The sequence below is a fragment of the Mobula hypostoma genome, chromosome 14 (assembly GCF_963921235.1).
Source record: "Mobula hypostoma chromosome 14, sMobHyp1.1, whole genome shotgun sequence".
In the NCBI taxonomy this organism is placed as follows: Eukaryota; Metazoa; Chordata; class Chondrichthyes; order Myliobatiformes; family Myliobatidae; genus Mobula; species Mobula hypostoma.
In genome coordinates, this window is record NC_086110.1 from 25,478,418 (window position 1) to 25,498,678 (window position 20,261).

Below are 20,261 nucleotides of genomic sequence, written 5' to 3' on the forward strand. Positions count from 1 at the left end.
TCTGGGTAGCCTCCAACCTGATGGCATGAACATCGACTTCTCTAACTTCCACTAAGGCCCTACCTCCCCCTCGTACCCCATCTGTTACTCATTTTTATGCACACATTCTTTCTCTCACTCTCCTTTTTCTCCCTCTGTCCCTCTGAATATACCTCTTGCCCATCCTCTGGGTCACCCCCCCCCCCTTGTCTTTCTTCCCGGACCTCCTGTCCCATGATCCTCTCGTATCCCCTTTTGCCTATCACCTGTCCAGCTCTCGGCTCTATCCCTCCCCCTCCTGTCTTCTCCTATCATTTTGCATCTCCCCCTCCCCCTCCAACTTTCAAATCCCTTACTCACTCTTCCTTCAGTTAGTCCTGACGAAGGGTCTCGGCCTGAAACGTCGACTGCGCCTCTTCCTATAGATGCTGCTTGGCCTGCTGCGTTCACCAGCAACTTTGGTGTATGTTGCTCAAACCTTTTTATCTTCCTCTTCTAGTGGTTCGGATCGTAAATCTGCTCTTAATTTGGCAAATGCCATTGTCTCTCTTACACAGTCATGGGGTTTAGGAACTTTAGCTATTGCCTCAATTTGACTCGGCGCTATCGCCTTCATTCCCTTGGAAATTACCCTACCTAGGTATTTTACCTGTTGCTTACAGAATTGCAACTTCTTTTTTGATACCTTATGTCCTCCATACGCCAGTCTTTCTAAAAGGGTTACGGTATCCTGGTCACACTGCTCCTCACTTTCGGAGCAAATTAACAAATCATCCACATACTGTATTAATGTACTTTCCAATTGTATACCCTCTAAGTCTGCCTTTAATACTTGATTAAAAATGTGCGGTGAGTGCTTAAATCCTTGCGTCATTCTTGCATAGGTATACTTGTTACCTCTGTATGTAAATGCAAATAAATACTGACACTGCTCGGCCAGGGGAATGCTGAAGAAAGCTGAACCCAAATCAATCACTGAAAAATAGCTTGAATCCGGCGGAACGTTAGTCAAAAGCGTGTGTGGGTTGGGGACTATGGCTGGCCAGTCCTCCACTACCTCATTTACCGCTCGTAAATCATGTACCAGTCTCCATTTGGATTTGTCCGCTTTTAAGCCGGGCAACAGCGGAGTATTATACGGACTATCTATCCTCTTAAGTACGCCTGCTTCGAGCAACCCCTGTATCGTGGGAGCTATTCCCTCCTCTGCTTCTGGTCTTAGAGGGTATTGTGGTCTCCAAGGTGGAACTGCTCCCTTTTTCAGTTTTATTTCTACCGGACTTGCTGTTTTTATTCTCCCTATGTCCGTGTCATGTTGCCACCACAGAACAGGCCTATCCAGCCTGTTATCTTTTCCCTGACCTTTCTCCTTTTCCAATAGTGACATGTGCAGCTGAGGAATTATTTCGACCTCCTTTATAGTTCCTGTCATATCTATATCTACCATTATTTTAATGTAGTTGTCGTCTCCCGGTGCCCATACCTCCTGCATAATTTTCCTGCAAACCATTACGGTTCCAGCGCGTTTTACTAAGGGTCCTAGGTCTCTAGACTGGTATCCTTCATTCACCAGCAACGTTATGTGGGGCACAGCCTCCGGTATTCTATACCATTTCTCCAAGAAGGTATTCCACCTGACTTGTAGGGCTGCCCCTTGTTTTCCAATTATTATAGCCTCTCCTCTTAGGTGCTTGCCGGGTACATGGCCCCTCGTGCCATCTCTCCTCTAACTCCCTACTCTGAGTCTCGTCAAAAATTACTGTGCAATGTAACTCAGACTTGGGCGCTTCCGCCTTGGGCAATATGGCCTGCACGCCCTTTTTCCATTTTTCCCAGGTTTCCCAGATCTGATCTTCCATGTCTCCTATCCAGAAAACATTAGCTTTCTTGATTTCCCGCACTAGTAACTGAGTATTCGCTCTTTCCACACTCAACCCATTTCTAGTGCATTCTAATTTTAATTCTAGTTTTAATAGTGCATCTCTGCCTAGCAAATTAATCGGGGTTCCTTTGGACAGTAATACTGGCAAAACTATTCTTTTACTGCCCATCCCCAACCGTACTGGAGCTGTATATTGTGTTAACTATGCTTTCCCCATAGAACCCTACAGTCTTAATAAATTTTCCTGACATGGGAAGGTGAAGGGCGTACTGTGGCTGTACACAGGTATACAGTGTCTATCGTCATGGGTGTCAATTGCCCTTCTAACATAACCTGAACAATGGGTTCTTCTTCTGCCTCCCTTGTTATCACTGGGTAATGTCCCTTCACACCTGGGTTCTCTGGGCACCCCTAGCATCTTGCATAGGGGTTCACGGGTCCAGTTGAGCCCGTGGGGGCTGATCGTTGGCTAACCTGCGGTTCCCTTTTCATCGGCCCCTGTTGGTACGTGACGGGCCATAACCTGAGTGGACAGTCTCTTCTCATATGTCCTGGCTGGTTACACCCCTAACACAGTCTCTCTATCTCTCTCTCCCCTTGTCTCCTCACTGGCCCTCTTTGTCCATAACCTCTCTGTCCCCCTCCTTGGGGTTTCCAGTCCTGTCTGGGCTGCTGTTTAAATTTACCCTGTTCCTGATAGGGCGTTTGTGGGAATGCTCCTCCAAAGACGTTTGTTATTGGCATGGGGTTTTCTGGCCCCTGTCTGACAGCGCGACCGGTTCCTCCATACTGTGGTATTTCATTCATTTCAACGGTTGCACTCAAATTGGGTGCTACTGGCAGCATATTTTTTCCCTTCTCTTTTTCCTTCTTTTTGAGTTCTTCAAGCTGCATTTGCATTAGCTTTCTTTGCACCTCTTCCTGCTCTCAATCAGCTTCTGTTTGTCTTTCCGATATTTCTCAACCACATGAATTATGTGGTCTTTAAATTCTTGTGAGTTCATTGACATCAGTCCGACCACTTCCTCCAATTTAGATTTAACTTGCGGAGGCATTGCTTCCAAAACGGCGGTTCGGAACAGTATGGTCATAAACGAGTTGTCTTCCACTTCTTGCTCAGTCTCCAGCCTCCACCTTTTCAACTGATTTTCTACATAGGCTGCTGATTCTCAGTGTCCCCCAGCGGATCCCCTTTCAAAGCTTTGGGGTCCACTTTGGGTGGGTAAAACTTCCTGAGGGCCTGCCATACCCTCTGCCTCACTTGGTCAAAGCTGGTCCCGTCAGTCATTGGGCTGAACGCATTTAGTAGTCCAGCTGTTTCCATCAACTCTTTTAATTTGGAGGTTCCCATCAACTTTATCAGCAGTGCCTTCAAATCTCCCATAGCCAATAACCATCCCATAGTTTCTTCTTCAAAAGCTCTAATCCACTTCCCTGCTCCTTCATGTAAGCTAGGCAGGGTGTTTTTCAGCCCTTCCAGGTCCTGGGAGCCCCAAGGAACATAGTGTACTTGTCCTGACCCTTTTACAAACAACGGCATCACTTTTTTTCCTTCTCTCCCCATATTCTGATTTTCCTCCTCATCCGACTCCTCGTCCCCTTCTGACCTCGTTCTTACTGGCTGCCACACAAATCTCCCGGGGGTTTGCTCTCTCCCTTGTTTTCCTATTTTCTCTTGACTTCTCCTTAGAATTCTCTCTTTCTGATTCAGGCTAGCATTTGCTCGAGTACTCGTGAATTCCTCAAACTGTTGTTGGAAACCCAGTGGGAAACCCAATTTCTGCTGTAATCTCCTATACTCTTTCTCTGCTTCTCTTATCCCCTTTTCCATTCTCTCTTTTTCCCCTTCAAGGAACTCCTCTTCTATCCCCTGTCTACACTCTCTTATACCCTCATACTCATTACTTGACTCTTGCTCTTCTGATAAATCATCTTCTTTTTAGCCTGTTCAGTGTCGTGTTCCTGTAACAGGAATTCCTCCTGATTTTTCCTCAGTCTCAATTCCTGCAACTCTTTCATACGTTCTCTTATTATCTTACTTTCTCGTTCTACTTTTTTCTTATCTTCCTGCAGCTCCTTCCACAGTGCCCCTCTCTCCTCCTCATATTTCCTTCTTTCCTCCTCGGTCTCCCAGACTTAAAACTTTCCCTCCAGTTCTAGTTCTCCTGTTAATACAGGGCACTGTTTAAGAGTCTCCTTCTCGTAATAAGGGGGAGGGGTTTCTACATTTCTCAGGTCTGGGTATAGAGTCGGCTCTTTATTCTGTTTCTCCTGTGATTTACCAAACTGCTTTTCTTGTTTCTCAGTGTCTTCTTTACTTGCTACTGATATTCGTCCTTTCTTTCTCAATCTTTCTCCCTCCATCCTAAAGAGTTTTAACACTTCTATCTCCTGTTTTCTTTTTTTCTCCCTTTTTTTAGATTTATCTCCTGGTTTATAATTTTTAATCAGCGCCTCCATTTCCTCACATAAACTTACATCAAATGTTCCTTCTTTCGGCCACTTCGTGACCAGATTTTTGGTTCTTTTTTCCCATTTTTCTGAAATTTCCGCGATCTTACCTTGACACACCGGGAATATTCTACTCAATATTTCTACTGCTGTTCCTTTCCCTGTCATATTGTTCTTCCCCCTTTTAAAGTATTCTTGGCATCTCACACCAAAGTAATACTATTTTTTATAACATATTCTCTATCTAGCCTTATGGTTTCTTCTCACCTGCGTCTAAATTATCTACTTAAGCTATCCTTATCTTCTATTCTGTTCTGCCCATGCAGACCCCTTTCTCGGGCGGTATCCGCAGAACTTTCTTTTTGCACCTTGCCTATTCAGACCCTTAACTTTTCTTAAGGCGGTATTCACGAGGATTTTCTCTTTTCTTTCTTTCCCTGTCCGTTCAGCCCTTCGTCTCGTATGAAGCGGTATCCACAGGGACTTACCAACACCACGTGGAATTTTTCTCACTTAATTTCTTATTACTTTATTCATACTCAACCCCCTCACTGCAGTGTTCTTGATTAATCCTCCGAGCCTCCTTTTAACCCTCAATTCTGCCAGATTCTTTGAATCGGAGAGACCCTTCGGCAGTTGTTTCACACTTCTGAGTCCCCGAGATCTCCCCAAAAACCAACAGAATTCTTAGTCCAAATTGTCGCTAAAAAGCGCTTACCTTTGTTTGGGTGCACCCTGAATTCTGTTAGCTCTGTGGAGGTCCCCCAGGGATCAGGAAGTGCCCTCAATTTGCCGTTTCCTTCTTCCACGGGTCTCTTCCCAATCCTGCCGACTATGCCAGTTTTGTCGTGGTTTCACAAATGACAAGGAAGCGCCGAAGATTCTTCAAGACATGTTTAAACTTTAATTTGCAAAGTAAAGCTGAGACAGACAGTGGACCAGGCTGTGTCGGTCTGTCACTGACTGCCCATTTGTCATTTTCACACAGCATTCTTTATAGCCCTTCCGGGTTAGCACACCTCTGTAAGTTTTTTACTCTAACTAATAAATCAATCACTCTTAGCTCTCTTAGTTGGCTACATTCGTTTTTCTCGAGGGGTTAAAAGTACACAGGTTTCATTCAATGGTTACATCTCAAATACCATAGTAATCCAACGCACTCAGTAACAGACACTTAATGCATAGTAAAGGCATGGTCAACATCTGAATAAACACCTGATACGCAATGAAAGCACACTTTAAAATAAACACTTAGAAAACAGAGTTAAAATGTTTCCCAATATAATGTGGTAGGTGAAGTCAAGTGGGTGGGAAAGGTAAAGGTCTGGAGAAGAAGGAATTGATAGGACCCTAAAAGAAAGGGAAGAAGGAGGGGACCCAGGGTGGAGTGTTGGGCAGGAGAGAAAAAGTAAAATATAGAGTGGGTAATAGAAGAAGAAGGGGGGGGAAGTGAAAAAAATATTACTGGAAGGAGAAATCGATGTTCATGCTAACAGATTGGAGGCAATCAAGACAGATTATAAGGTGTTGTTTCTCCACCCCGAAGATGGTCTCATCTTGATACAAGAGGAGACCATGGACTAACATGTCAGAACGGGAATGGGAATTAAAATGCTTAGCCACTGGGAAGTTACACTTTCGGTGGATGGAATGGAGGTGCTCAACGAAGCGGTCCCCTAATGTATGACGGGTCTCACTGATGTAGAGGAGGCCACATCAGGAACGCCGGACACACTGACAACCCCAGCAGATTCGTAGGTGAAGTGTTGCCTCACCTGGAAGGACTGCTTGGAGCCCTGACTGGAGGTGATGGAGGTGGTGTATGGGCAGGTGGAGCACTTTGGTTGCTTGTAGAGTAAGTGCCAGGAGAGATTAGTGGGGAGGAACAAATGGACAAGGGAATCATGGAGGGAGCGATCCCTGTGGAATGTGGAAAGAGCTGGAGGTAAGGAAATGTTTAGTGGTAGGAACCCTTTGGAGGTGGCGGAAGTTGTGGGATGCAGAGGCTCATGGGATAGTAAGAAGGACAAGAGGAACTCTGATGTCCTGGAATGAAAAGCCACATCTTGGTAACAGATGTGGCGGAAGTGAAGGAACTGAGAAAAGGGAATTGCATTTTTACAGGAGACAGGGTGGGAAGAGGTATAGTCAAGGTAACTGTGGGAATTGATACATTTATAAAAGATGTTGGTTGACAGTTTGCCTCCAGAGAGATTGCGAAAGGGGAGGGAGTTGTCAGAAATGGATGAAGTGAATATAAGGGCATCATGGAAGCTAGAGGCAAAGTTGATGAAATTGATGAGCTCCGCATGGGTGCATGAAGCAGCACCAATGTAGTCATCAATGTAGCAGAGGAAGTGTTGGGGTGTGTTACTGGGAAAGGATAGGGACATGGAATATTGTATGTAGTGTTACGTACCCCGTAACTGGGTTGCCAAACCAGCAGAAATGGATCACTCAGTTGGAGTCTGGATTACTAGAACTAAGAAAGTTTTGTTAAAGAAACAAGCAACACAGTAATCGAAAGGATAATAAATGCAACAGTTCAGCAATGATAAACACACATGTGCACAGAATTAAGATAACAGGATCAACCAAGCTCTATTGTTGTCTAGGGGTAAATGACCAATTTCAAAGTGACACAAAGTCCAGTTCAATTTAGTTCAGTTCGCAGTAATAGTTGCCATGGCGATGGACAGGGTGGGGGGAGGGAGGGAGAGAACGAGAACGACTGATCATTCAAAACGGCTTCCGCACACAGACCTGCGATATTGCTCACAAGCAGCTTTCGGGCCGGTCCTTTGTGATGTCACCTGGGGTCACCGACTGTGACCCCTCCTCCAGATGTGGTCGATCCTCTGCAGTGAACCCGGCACCCAAGCGAGGGTGGACACACACCGGGTTCCCGCTGATCGTACCTTTCCACCCTGTGCATCTAAGGCTGATCCCGCGATCAGCCGTCCAAGAGCTTCCCACCAACTTGTGAGAGGCGCACCGCTTCCAGGGTCTCGTTACCTCGTGGTGTCGTGTGTGTCCTGCCTCAGCGAACCTGTCCCTTTTTATCCCCCTGCTGGGGTATCGCCTGTCCATCACTTCAAACAGTTCAGGGTTCAAAGGGGGAGCCGATCTAGACAGCTCTCTCTCCTGTCCCTTCATTACACATCTCCAAATCGCCTGCCCATCACTTCAAACAGTTCAGGGTTCAAAGGGGGAGCCGATCTTGACAATACCCAGACTGATGGCTCCTTCCTTAACACCTCCAAATGCTGCTTCATTGTGTTCCTTATCTCTCCCTCCCCTGAGGACAGGTGGCAGACCAACTGCTGATGCCACTGGTGCTAGCCCAGGCCAGCAAACATCTTAATTTATGTGTATTCTCGTCACAGTAGCCAACAAAGAGGTAGGCATTGCTGGGGTCCATGCAGGTGCCCATGGCTACCCTTTGAGTCTGGAGAAAGTGGAAGAACCGAAGGAAAAATTGTTGAGGGTGAGGACCTGTTCTTCCAGATGGAGGAGGATGGTGGTGGAGGGGAACTGGTTGGTTCTTTAGTCAAGAAAGAAGTGGAGAGCTTTGAGGCCTTTTTAATGGGAGATAGAAGTGTATAGAGACTGAACATCCATGGTGAAAACAGGCAGTCAGGGCTAGGGAATTGTAAGTTACTGAGGAGATCGAGAGCATGAGAAGTGCTGTGGATGTAGATGGGAAGGGGCTGAATTAAATAGGAGAAAACAGAATCGAGGTATGAGTTCAGTGGAGCAGGAACAGGCAGAGACAATAGGCCTACCCTGACAGTCGGGTTTATGGAAGTGGAAGCCAGCAGTGTGGTGTAAGGAAACTATGAGTTTGGTGGCAGTGGATGGGAGTTCTCCAGATATGATGAGGTCAGTGGTGGTGTCGGAGATGGTTTTCTGATAGGTTGGAGTGGGGGTTCCTCTTCAAGGGGCAGGTATGAGGAGGTATCTGAAAGCTGACCTCAGCAAGGTAGAGGTCAGTGCGCCAGACTACAACAGCACCCCCTTTGCCTGCGGGTTTGATGTTAAATTTGGGATTGGTGCAGAGAGAGTGAGGATAGTGCGTTCAGAAGGAGTAAGGTTCGAAGAGGAGAGAGGAGTGTTGAAGTTGAGATGGTTGATGTCTTGTCGGCAATTTGAGATGAAAAGATCCAGGGTAGGCAGGGAGCCAGAGCGGGGTGTCCAAGAAGAGGAGGAGAGCTGAAGATGGGGGAAAGGGGTCATCAGTGCGGAGTGTGGATTTCTTGCCAATGAACTGGGCTCAGAGACGGAGGCGATATAAGAAGAGCTCAACGTCATGGCTGGTGCAAAACTCACTGAGGAGTGGGCAAAGGGGGACAAAGTAAGGCCTTTGCTGAGGACAGAACGTTCTGCCTCAGAGAGGGAAAGATTGGAAGGATTAGACCTGAGTCCAGATGGGGGAAGAGAGTTGGTGGTGTCAGGAGGGAGAGGAGGTTTGCAGTGTTCAGGGAAAGTGGGCTGAGAGGAAGATGGAGGCTCTGAGGATCCAGGAGGTGATGGTGGAGCTTGAGAGACATGAGGCTGGACAGTGGTGGAAGGGGAAGGGGAGTCTGAGGAACCAGCAGCAGTGAGTAAAGTCTCGACCTGGAGGTGCTGGCGGTCAAGGTCCAGGCTGGAGCTGGAGCTAGAGGCTCCAAAAATACGAGATAGCTTCAAGGAACAGCTAAAAGGTGGAAGGAGGTTGAGAAATAGAGATAATAAGATATATAGAAACACAGCAGTGTAGGCTGCTTCACCGTCTGAATCACTTTCTTTATTTTAGTAACACGATGATTGATCTGTGGCTTAAAACATCATAAGCACACTTCTTCCCCTCATTCCCAATACCATCAGTTAGTAAAAATGTCTCAAGTTTAAATTTACAATGAATAAATAACACAGTATCAACTTTTACCCATGGAAAAGATTTCCAAATTTCAGCCTTCCTCTGCATCTCGATCTGTTCCCTAACATTACAAAGATTCAAAGTACATTTATTATCAAAGAATGCATAAATTACACAACCTTGAGATATGTTTGCTTCCAGGCCATCACAAAGCGAGGCACTTTTAAGAACCCAAATTAAAAAAATAAGACCAACCCCCAATGCGCAGAGAGAAAGAGGAAAAAAAAACAAAACAAATCATGCAAACAATAGAAGCAAGCAACAAGTGCAGCATTCTGAACAAATTGAGTGCTTAGATCCAAATTCCTGGAGCAGCCAGGAGTAGGCCTAAAGCCTCAGAATCCAGTTCATCACATTAGCTGGGAAAATTGCCGCAAAGTTCGCAGACACGAAGCACAGCAGCCGAGGGCAGTCTTACAACCTTGGTGCCGTGGTGAGGGTAGCCTCCAGTCTATCTGGGCTGGCATTTAAATTGCCTGAACAGTGGATGGTACCTCACATTAGCGCCTGGGCTCCTCCAAGGTGAATCACTTCGGGCCTAGATTACACCTGAACGCTTTGGCTGTGATATTTCTACAATGTTCACCATTCCTAGAATAGCCAGCTAGTAGGCATAGTTTACCTATATCAACCTAACCGTTCTCCATAATTTCATGAAAATCCACTAAATGGCCCTTTAGCTTTCTAAATCACCACCGGAGTTCCAGAACCACCTTAAACTGCTTCATCAATGTTATTCCTTCCACTATAAAGCCAGAAATGGAGATGTTTGTACAGTGTACTGTGCTTCTCCTCTGCAAATGGAGTAGCGATGCCAACATACAGTGAACTCTGAATAACATTCATACATAGGCATTTATGTCACACTGTACCAGGGAATAACCACTTCCTACGAAAGTTCAACCACCTACCCTTGAAATCTAAGAGTATTAGACCTCAATAATAAGCAAACGCTTTAAGAGGCTGGTTGAGGCCTACATCTGCAGCATGCTACCACCCACTCTGGACTCCCTACACTTCGCCTACCGACACAACCGATCAACAGATGATGCAATAGCCACAGCTCTACACCTCTGGAGAAGAAGGATGCTTATGTGAGAATGCTATTTTCGGACTGCAGTTCAGCATTCAACACCATAATTCCATTCAGGCTCGACAAGGAGCTCAGAGACCTCGGCCTTCACCCCGCCTTGTGCAGCTGGATCCTGGACTTCCTGTCAGATTGCTGGCAGGTGGTAAGAGTGAGGTCTCTCATCTCTGCCCCTCTGACCCTCAACACAGGTGTCCCTCAGGACGATGTCCTAAGCCCTCTCCTTTTCTCTCTTTATACCCATGACTGTGTTGCCACTCACAGCTCCAATCTGCCAATTAAGTTTGTTGATGACACTACACTAATTGGCCCCATCTCAAATAATAATGAGGCAGCTTACAGGGAAGAAGTCATTACCCAACACAATGGTATCAAGAAAACAACCTCTCCCTCAATATCGCAAAAACAAGGGAGCTGGTTGTGGACTACAGGTGGTATGGAAACAGGTTAACCCCTATTGACATCAATAGATCTAGGTTTGAGAGGGGTGAACAGCTTTAAGTTCCTCAGCATAAACATCACTGAGGATCTCACGTGGTCTGTATACACTAGCTGTGTGGTGAAAAAGACACACCAGCGCCTCTTTCACCCCAGACGGTTGAAAAAGTTTGGTATGGTCCCCAAAATCCTAAGAACTTTCTATAGGGGCACAATTGCATCACTGCCTGGTATGGGAACTGTACGTCCCTTAATCGCAGGACCCTGCAGAGAGTGGTGCAAACAGCCCAGCGTATCTGTGATGTGAACTTCACACTATTCAGAACATTTACAAAGACAGGTGAGTAAAAAAGGCCTGAAGGATCATTGGGGACCCGAGTCACCCCATCCACAAACTGTTCCAGCTGCTCCATCCAGGACGCGGTACCGCAGCGGAAAAGCCAGGACCAGCAAACTCCGGGACAGCTTCTTCCACCAGGCCATCAGACTGCTTAACTCATGCTGACACAATTGTATTTCTATGTTATATTAACTATATCCTGTTGTACATACCATTTATTATAGATTACTATAAATTGCACATTACACATTTTTTGAGACGTAACGTAAAGATTTTTACTCCTTATGTATATGAAGGACATAAGTAACAAAGTCAATACAATTCAATTCAATTCGAATTACCATTGCCAAGTCAATCACCATTATTATTTTGGGAGTCATGATTAACTGGACCAGTAATATAAATACAAGAACATGTCAGAAAATGGATATATTGTGGTGTGTGATACCTCAAACCCTTTCCACTGTCCATAAAATGTTACAGGAGTGTGATAAAATATCCTTTGCTTTCCTAGATGAGAGCAGGGCTAAGACTCTGAAAATGATTTTATCATCCTGGACAAAGTAACTTATTTTTAATGAATGTAACCATCCTAAATACTCATTTCCCTCCATCACCAATGCACACCAGCTGCCAGTTTTGCCATCTACAAAATGCATTGTCCAATCTTCTCCTACAGGATCTCCTGTACCTGCAACCTCTAACATCTCCAAGGACAAGCTTAATGGGCACATGGGAACCCGCTTGTTCACCTGTAAGATGCATACTATACTGCTGGGAATACACTCAGTGGCCACTTTATTTGAATACCTATACACCTGCTCTTTAATGCAAATATCTAATCAGACAATATGTGGCAACAACTCAAAGCATAAAAGAATGCAGACATGGTCAAGAGGTTCAGCTGTTGCTCAGACCAAACATCAAAGTGGAGGATGGAATGTGGTCTAAGTGACTTTGATGGTGGTATGATTGTTGGTGCCAGACGAGGTGACTTGAATATCTCAGAATCTGCTGATCTCCTTGGGTTTTCATACACAAGGGACTCTAAAGTTTAAAGAGAATGGCGTGAAAAACAAAAAAAAACACATAAAGTGAGTAGCATTTCTGTGGCTGAAAATTCCTTGTTAATGAGAGAGGTCAGAGGAGAATAGCCAGGCTGGTTTCAAGCTGACAGGAAAGTGACAGTAACCTGAATAAGTATGCGTACAACAATAGTGTGCAGAGGAACATCTCTGAATGCACCCCATGTCGAACCTTGAAGTGGATGGGTGACCCAGCAGAAGACCACGAACATATGGTTTGGCCACTTTATTAGGTACAGGAGGTGTCTAATAAAATGTCTGCTGAGCGTATATCACCAGTTCTTCATTACCATTGAATGTAAACCCTAGGACTCCCAACCTAACATCACTGTGCAGGAAAGTTCAAATGAAGGTCTGCAGGTGTCCTAGAGTTCACTTAATACCATTATCTTTTCAGGGGCAATTAGTAAAGGCTTCTGTTAGTCTTGCGAGACCATAGATCTGCACCTGGAAAGTCTTCACTCTGGGCAAGGTTGTATGGAAGGCCAGCAGTTGCCCATGCTGCAAGTCTCCCCAATCCATGACACCAATGTTGTCCAAGGGAAGGGCATTAGGACCTGTAGGCACCAGTGTCGTCGCAGAGCAATATGTGGTTAAGTGCCTTGCTCAAGGACACAACATGTTCCTGCGGCTGGGGCTTGAACTCATGACCTTCAGGTCACTAGTCCAATGCCTTAACCACTTGGCCACGTGCCCACACAAGGGGCAATTAGAGAAAGTAAATAAATGCTGGCTCTGTTAATGATGCTCAGATCGAAAAAAAGAATATAAAAGCACATGAAACACAATGTTTGTTCTTATAATGCCTCCAGGTAACTTAACTGTTGTAAGCCAGCTATCATTCTGGTAAATCTATACTGCATCCCTCAAAGACCAAATCCAACGTTCCTGAAGTGTGCTGTTTGCAATTGCCAGTTGTAAATCCAGGTATAGTCTTGTCAAAGCACCTAAAAATATCACCTTCCACTGCCTGGAGACACAATTTCAGCAGACAACTTAATTAATTTCAGTACGTGCCCAAGTTATTTTTAAAATTTTGTTTGTGCATAGTCTGTGTATGTGAAGCCACAAGTCTGTTGGAGTCCCACACCTTCCTGATTATCACATTCAAATGTACATTGTTAAAGCCTTTTTAGGTTTTACAGGAGGAGTGGTTTATATTGAAATTCATTTGCCACAGTTCGGCTTATTTGTTCAAACTAGTAAAATCTCTTTGTGATGCAATGCTTTTTCTACAGTGCGCACAATGCAGCCTATCTTAGAATCATCACCAAATTTGGATACATAACTTCTTCCTCATCAAAAGTATTTATAAATACATTGAATAGTTATGGCCCTGATGTAGATTCTCATGGAATAAAATTAAGCCACATTCTGCTGATTTAAATATTCTTTTACCTGCCCGTCAGACACTTCCCTAGACAGTTCAATAATTTGATGTTAATTTAACCAATTTTTACATTAGCTATCAGTCTATTTGTGGGGGGGGGGGGGCTTCAGCAAATACCTTCCTGGATCCAAGTCAAGAGAAAACCTACAAATGATTTTAGTTGCCCCTTCGAAAACTCTTTCAAATTTATGCTGACTTTTTCTGATCATGTAAATATTACACACATGTTTCGGGCTCTTAAGGAAGAAATTTGGAATTTAACAAAGGCACATGCACCATTTTTAGAGTGCTTAAATTCAAAGTTGACAAAGAGCATTATTGGAGCATTATGGTTAGGAAGATATAATAGAGATGGGGGAGGAGATCCAAAAACAAAGGTAAGAATTTTAAAATCTTGATTTATCATTTACTAGGAGACAATGTTGGTCAACACTGAGACCAGTGGCCTCTAAAGCTGACATTAGTTCAGTCAAGAGGTGAATCTAGGGCTAGGGCTATTCTCTTGGGAATGAAGGAGGTTGAGAAGTGACCTGATAGAGATGAATACAATGATAAGAATCATAGATTAAGAGGATTGCCAAATACTTTTTCCCAAAGCAGAAATGGCTAATATGAGGGTCATAATTCTGAGGCCATTGGAGGATTCTGATATGTGTCTCTTTTGTAGACTGAGAGTGGGAAGGGAGCAGGCAGGGGGGAATCATGGTTGGGAAATGGAGAAGGGAGAGGAGAGGAAGCATGAAGAACTGGAGAGATATTCTGTAATGACCATTAAACCAATTGTTTAGAATCAAATAACTTTTATCAAATATATATCAAAGATATACTCTATATAAAAGGAAGGACACCTTTTCATCTGGACAACAGTCAGAGTCTTGACTCAAGCAAGAACAAGAAAAGAACGCAAATTTCTCAAAGCGTTGTTCTCTCCAGAAGGATCCATCAACAAAAACAGCGGCATAGATCTGCTATGTGAACCCTTACAGAGAAAAGAGGAACAATAACAGTATCAACAATCAACAAATTTCCAATTATCTCAGGATCAGACACTTCCATTTGACCTCCCTCGAAGCTAGCCAATCAGAATCTTCTACTGCTAAACTGTTCCCTGTGTTTTGAACCAGCCAACCAGATCACGACACCTTATCAATATCCATTTGGACCCCAGAGTATATAAGCTGGCATTCTGAGGCGACAACACCTTCCATTGCGCACTGATGATGGTTTCTCAGTTGGAGCCAAACCGTCTGCAAACATTTTGTCAAGCTCGATGATCTACCAAATTTCCAAGTAGCCAACCGGAGCTACCAATATATCACAATATTTCAATCAAATAACCTTGCCTGGTGCCTCAGGACCGGGTGTGTCTGCAATTGCACCACATCTTGCCCCTGACAGTCCTTCTCTACCACCTGTCCCACACCCCTCTCGTGGTGCTGCACCCTCGCCATTCTCAACATTCTTTGTTCCCGCCGGATTTACAAACTTGCTCTCAGCTCCATGTTGACAAATACAGTACTATACAAAAGTCTTAGGCAGCATAGCTATATGCAAACACTTGCACATTTGTTTTGCTGTGTAGGGTAATGCAGTTGGTGGAAATGTACATAATTCCCAACTGCTGACATTGAGTTCACTTTATGAGGCTGGTCTGACATGATGATGTGATTACATAAAGGATTTTTAGCACACTTTGTGTTCAGTTTTTGTTGATCAATAAATGAGTTGTTGTTGTTTTTTCTTAAACGTAAAACGTCTCTGCCATTCTATTTGTGAAAACCCATGTTAGTGACCCCTATGCTCTAGGACAGGGTTTCCCATCGGAGTTCCGCGGAACCGTAGGGTTCTGTGAGAGGTCGCTAAGGGTTCTGCTAGAGATCATGATTAAAAAAAAACGTAGTTTCTGAACTTTGCACAATGCGCGATGCTAGTACTCGCAGTGCTGGGCAGTGACCAAGTAGCTCCTTTAGCAAACTTGTTGGAAGTCCCTCAACTCAGTACGGCAGTATGCAGTTGGACCATGTTTATTTGCTTGAGTCCATTCTCAATATTTGACGTGAGAAAGGGGAGGCTGTTGGTAATTTGTGAGCACTGTCTTGCTTAGAGGGGAAGGTGGTAGGTTGATGAGGAGCGTGAAGTGCGTTTTCTGAGCATTGAATGGATTTGTCCAACTTCAGCTGTGACGTCATACTCTCCCTTCTGAATTACCGCCCTCAACTTCCCCCTACGCACTGCCAACTGACTTATGAGAGCGAACAAACTACTGTGTAGTAGAAAATTGGAGGGAACTTTTCATTCTAAGGATGGTCTAGTGTGGCGATTTTTCAAGAGGAGGTGTGAGAATGAAGAGGAGGATTCTTGACCTAGGCTTGCAGGCAATCCTGAGAGGGTTAATGATGAAAAATTACAATCTTCTGAGTCATTTCACTGGACTAGTGCAACAATGGACACAAACAGTCCATCTTTACAATGAAAGCCACTTATCAATGGGTTTTACATGGACTGCTGATCTCAGTTGTCCTATTCCATTGTGCCTAGTCTGTGGCAAACTACTTACAAATGCAGCAATGTCTCTAGCAAAATTGAAAAGACACTTAACTACCAATCACAGCCATATGACACGTAAAAGTGCTGATTATTTTAAGCGATTATTAGAATTTCAAAGCAAATCAACTAAAGCTTTGGCAAATAAAGTCACAGTCAGTAGAAGGTTACTGCCAGGGTAATCTACAATTCATTACAGGTAGCCTTTTCAGGGTGACAGTTCCTATGTGACAAGAGTGCTCAAGTGGGTGTGCTGCCTGCATTGCCTATTGATGAGAAGGCAAAGAGTGACAAGAACTTACTGGAGGCCGACAATGGCAGCAGGATTCAACCTACAGGATATGACGAGTGATGCTCTGCATCAGTGGTGATGTTGCACCCAGGACTTCGTTCTGGCTAAAGTGGCTAGACCTCTGCTCAGTGCAGATTCCCTGTGAGCCCAAGGACTATTAGACGATTCTAAGAACTGCTGGCTTGTGGATGTCAAGCACACGCACCAGTTTACTCAACTGCTGGGTGAATTCCCATTCCTCACCAAGCCCTAGTGTAGTATTCTTCACTACAGTCACAAAACATGAGCTCGAGCTGCACATTTCTACAACTGTCTCGCCAGTCCATGCCACGCACCTAGACTGGACACAGAAAAGCTGGCAACTGTGAAGATTGAGTTTTCCAGCCTGGAAAGACTTAGCATTGCATGCTGGTCAAACAGTCCCTGGGCTTTGCCCCTCCATATGGTTCCTGTCCAATGGTGGTTGCTGCCCATGTGGTGATTGACGAGGCCACCACCCCGATCATTAGCTAATCCCGCACATTCAGGATTTTTCGACGTTTGGCCGAAAAGTTAATTTTTTTCCAAAGTCGATTTAGTTAGGGGCTACCATCTGGTGCCTGTGTGCCCAGGGGACACTCCCAAAATGGCTGTGATAACCCTGTTTGGCCTCTTTGAGTTTCTACGCATGCCATTTGGGCTGAAAAAATGCAGCACAGAGCTTCCAATGGCTGATGGACTCTGTATTAAAAGACTTAGATTTTCTTTTTGTTTACCTGGATGACGTACCTGTTGCCATTGCATCCAAATCTGAACACATATCTCATCTCTGCACACTTTTCCAGTGCTTAAGCCAACACGGGTTGAATATTAACCCTGCTAAATGCCAGTTTGGGTTGTCAGCCATTGACTCTCCAGGCCATCGCATCTCCACAGAAGGTGTGAAACTCCTCCCATCAAAGGTTTTTAGATCTTTTATAGATTTCCCACCACCCTGAACTACTAAAAACTACAGGAGTTTTTAGGCATGCTGGATTTCTATCACCGCTTCATTCCGCAAGTTGCTGAACTTATTTTCCCCCCTATATAATTCACTTAAAGGCAATACCCCCTAATCAAGTGCTTGACTGGTCAGTCAACATGACCAGTGTATTTGATGATACCAAAGGAGCTCTTTCTAATATGACCCTGCTGGCCCACCAGCTCCCCAACGCATCTATAGCCATTACGACTGACACCTCATTCTATGCTGTTGCTGCTGTGCATGAACTGTTGGTCAGAGCTGCTTACCTTCTTCAGCCGGCAGCTCTGTCCTCCTGAAAGGAAGTACAGCATGTTTGACTGTGATCTTCTCGGTCCCTATCTGGTTGGCCACCATTTTCTTTTTCCTCTAGAGGGACAGCAATTCATAGTGTTCATTGACCACAAACCCCTCGTGCAAAATATCAGACCCTTGGTCTGCATGACAACAATGCCACTTGACCTACATATCCGAGTAGCTGTGGCTGGTTGCCTCTCACGCACAGCCATTGAGGTCATACACATAGGGGTTGACTATGGCAGCATGACAGCTGACCAAGCTACTGACGCAGAGGGTCCAGGCTTACCAAATAGCAGTCATGGGCCACTGTTTGACTGACATTCAGTTCAGGGTAGTTATTACTTCTCTCCTGTGTGATGTCTCAACCGGTTGCCCTTGCCCCATAGTGCCCAAAAACTGGAGGCGGACTGTTTTTAACTCCATACGTGACCTCTCGCATCAGGGCCGGAAGTCCTCACAAATCTGATTGCATTAAACTTTCTGTGGCATGCCCTTAGTAAGGACGTAACTGTCATGCCCATGCACCATTGGCACTTTTAGAGGCCCCTGAACCATGGTTTGGCTACATCTATGTGGACCTTGTTGGCCCTCTTCTTCCCCCCGCAGCTTCACACACCTCTTACCATGGTGGACTGTACCACCAGGTGGCCAAAGGTTGTCCCCCTAGCATCGATGACAGCTGCAGATGTGGCTCAGGCATTCATGTGCACTTAAGTTCCTTGGTTAGCATCCCATCTGATATTTCCTCTGACCATGGTCCCAAATTCATATCAGACCACTGGGCTGCGATGGCCCAAAACCTTGGAGTTAGGCTACGACACACTTTGGTGTATCATCCGCAGTCCAATCGTCTCTGCGAGTGGTTTCACCGCTCCTTAAAGGCTCCTCTGAGGACCTCCCTGACCGATGAGTGTTGGCATGATCATCTCCCACGGGTCCTGCTGGGGCTCAGAACAGCTCCAAAAGAGGACCTGCAGTCTTCCTTGACTGAGTTGGTATACAGGCAGCATGACCTGGCCGGCCTTTCAACTGCGTTCCACCGTCCTCTGTGAATTCAATTTCTTTTCACCTATTCCTAATTACCATCATGGCATACAACACTCATGGGTCCTGTTGACCTACATCCTGCCCCGTTTCTTTCTGCCTGCGATGATGCACACCAACAACCCCTTAGGCCCCCTTACGATAGCCTCTTCCATGTTTTGGAACGGAGAGAAAAGACTTTTATCTTAGATAAGAAGGGTAAACCTGAACATATTTTGGTAGTTCACCTTAAAACTACCCACCAAGACTTGGACGATTCCGCTACCATGCCCCTGCTGTCATGATATAACCATGAGCGTGTCAACACACCTCTAGACGAGCCAGAGGCACTTGCTGTTCCTCCACCCACGGAACATAGGACCCAAGCTGGGCAGCTCGTCTGAGTTCTCACAGGTTCACCAAGACCAATTTTGGTGAATTCTGGGGGATGGCCTGTGTAGGTTAATGTAATTGGTTGAAACATGCAAAATTCCCAATCATTGACATAGAGTTGGAGGTTTCTCGTTAAAAGGCTGATCTGATGTGAAGACATAATTACGTAAAGGACTGTTAGGGCGCTTTGTGTTCAGTTTTTGCTGTTCAATAAATGAGTTGCTGTGGTTTTTTCTTAAACATAAAACATCTCTGCTATTTTGTTAAAACCTACAGCTGCCGGTTTTGCATGATGACATAGAAGTGCTTGCTTTATGCTTAACCGTGCTGGAACCACATTATATTTGGAAAATCTGAGTTACAATTGCTGTTTTACTGTGCCGCTTTTGCTAATAAATGAGGGACTACCATAAATGAAACCTCAAATCAAAATTGAGTTACTGTCAATTGTAAGATCTAGGTCACCGATATACAAAAATACTTCAAATTCCAGAGTGACACCACTAAGATCGCTTCTAAACTCTTCAGGAGTGTTCTGACTGTATAAGCACCGGATTTCCAAGTGCTATTTCTTCAGGCTATTTTTGGGATCTGGGCATTGCCAATAAGACCAGCACTTATTACCCATTCTATTTCGCCTTGAGACGTGGTGAGTCACCTTCCTGAATTGCTGCAGACCCTTGGTGCTGTTAGAAGAGAGATCCAGGAGACCTGGTGCTGATGAACAAACAGTGATCCATTTCCAGGTCAGAATGCTGTACAACTTGGTTTTGATTTATTATTATATTGTCTTTTGTACTGAGATAGAGTGAAAAACATTTATTTGTAAGTCGTCCAGTCAGATTATTTCATACGTAAATACATCAGGGTACTGATAAGGAATAGAGAATGCAGAATATAGAGCTGCAGTTACAGAGGAAAAAGCACAAATAAAGTCACGATGAAATCAACTGGAAGATCAAGAATTCAGCTTTCAGCTTATGAGTGGTCCAATAACTGTGGGATGAAAGCTGACCTTGAGCCTGGTGGTGCATGTTATTAACTTTTGAATCTTTTTTCCAATAGTAGGTGAGAGAAGAGAGAACGACAGTCCTTTATTATGAGTGAGCAGCTGGAAGTTGAGAATATAGCGGTAC